Source organism: Octopus bimaculoides, chromosome 11 (genome assembly GCF_046866305.1).
Source record: "Octopus bimaculoides isolate indiv1 chromosome 11, ASM4686630v1, whole genome shotgun sequence".
In the NCBI taxonomy this organism is placed as follows: Eukaryota; Metazoa; Mollusca; class Cephalopoda; order Octopoda; family Octopodidae; genus Octopus; species Octopus bimaculoides.
In genome coordinates, this window is record NC_142938.1 from 47,866,814 (window position 1) to 47,869,313 (window position 2,500).

Below are 2,500 nucleotides of genomic sequence, written 5' to 3' on the forward strand. Positions count from 1 at the left end.
TCTTGGGTCATTAACCATTTATAATGCCGGGCTAGTCATCCTGAATTTAGTATCAATTACGTTACTTCAATACGTCCACAAACGGCACGCGAGCTTATCAATATTTTTTGGGGCCCAACAGGCAAACATCTACGCGGTATCTCAACCTGCCCATCGTAGCAGCCAATTATTCCTCTAATTATTCATGGCCTATTTTTAAAAATGGCTAAACGCACACGATAAATTCATATGGACAATAATATAACAGAAAGGAAAGCCAGAGCAATCACTACTTCAATGCAGATAGAGTGGTATTTCCACAGCACATGTAAACGACACAAAGCGGTCTGTAAAACATCTACAATGATAAACGTGTCTCACAAAGTCTTCTATATACTAATATAAACAGCAGCGGATACTCGACGTGGCAATCCGTCGGTTGCGTCGACGAGGGTTCCAGTTGATTCGATCAACGGAACAGCCTGCTCGTGAAATTAACGTGCAAGTGGGTGAGAACTCCATAGACACGTATACCCTTAATGTAGTTCTCAGGGAGATTCAGAGTGTGACAAGGCTGGCCATTTGAAATACAGGTACAACAGAAACAGAAACAAAGAGTGAGAGAAAATTGTGGTGAATGAGTACAGCAGGGTTCACTCGTGGAGCTTTAGGTGTTTTCGCTCAATAAACACTCCCAACGACCAGTCTGGGAATCGAGACCGTGAGCCTACAACCGCGAGGTGGCTGCCCTGACCACTGGGCCATTGCGCCTCCACTCTAGCGGATAATAACATACATATATATATATATATATATATATATATATATATATATATATATATACATACATAACATAAGTACATACATATATTTATGTATAAATTTATATGTGTATGTGTATATATATATATATATATATATATATATATATATATATATATATATATATATATATATACATATATATATATATATATATATAATATGTATATATATATATATGTATATATATATATATATATATATATATATATATATATATATATATATATATATATATATAAGTTCAAAAAAACAATAACAAAAAACAACAAAGTGAGGACGTGATACGGATAGTGTTATTGGACGCTCAGGAAAGGAAAGAGAGATGTATATATATATATATATACACGTATATATATATATATATATATATATATATATATATATATATATATATACATGTATGTATATATATGCCTACATACATATATTAAAACATATATATACATATGCATTGCATATATATATGTACATATATATAATGAACACACACACACATATATCTGTGTGTATGTATGTATATATATATATATATGTATATGTGTGTATATACATATGTATCTGTATATATATATATATAAAGTTGAAACTTACTTGCAAACAGACGCGTGCGTTCGATGATATAATAATGCAAATGATATATAAGCATATGCATGTATGTACCTACATCTACATGCATATATAGAGGCATATTCGGGTACAGGACGTTAGAAAAATGAACGGAAACATAAAAACAAAACGGACTTTGTTTACAGATAACAGAACGAACACATAGGAAAACAAACAAGCCACCTATGGAATTATTCCTTCATCAGCTGCCTCTATTCTAAAACTAGGCGTTTCGAAGATAAGGCAGGACGCACTCTTAGAATTGTTTCTTCCTGAGTATTGGATTAACCCACTAAACGGAGGATTGCAAGGTAGCAAACACAAACCAAGATAGGAAAAATTGGACAGTGAAAACAACATTAAAAAGCCGTAGGGCCAAACGCGATGGGATATTGAACGCTAGTGATATGACGAAGCTGGACGGAGAAATAGTAGGTTCGTCTCGCCTTTATGCTGGCTGGAGTGAGAAAGAGAAAAGTGACCAGAAGTCACATATGAGCAGAGAGGTTCTCTTTTTCCGCCGAAGGCTTATATGCCCCCAAAATTAGACTATTTTCTTCAGTCAATACACGGTGGTCGTGTATAAGCTTAAAGCTTATAATATATTATTTATAGAATTCTAACTCAGCACCGCTTATCAAATCATCGCACACACACACGCACGCACGCACGTGCACACACACACACACACACACACACACATACATACATACACACAGACATACACACACATACACACACGAACACATTAATATAGATAGATAGATAGATAGATAGATAGATAGATAGATAGATAGATAGATAGATATCCGCCCTGTTGATTGGTTAAAACATTGCACAAAATGTAAAAACTTTGATTCCAAAACGCCAGTCAGAGCAGAACTGTGGTGAATAGAAAGCAATTAAAAAGATATACATAAGGATTGATTTTTTTAACTTCAATAATTTTTAAGGGAAAACATATCAGTCTTTCATTATGATCTTATTTCTATTTTATATTCCTCCAACACTACAGCGGTAGCTTTGTAAATAATTATATATGCGTTTGTGTGTGTATATCTGCTTGTGTGTGTATATCTGCTTGTGTGTG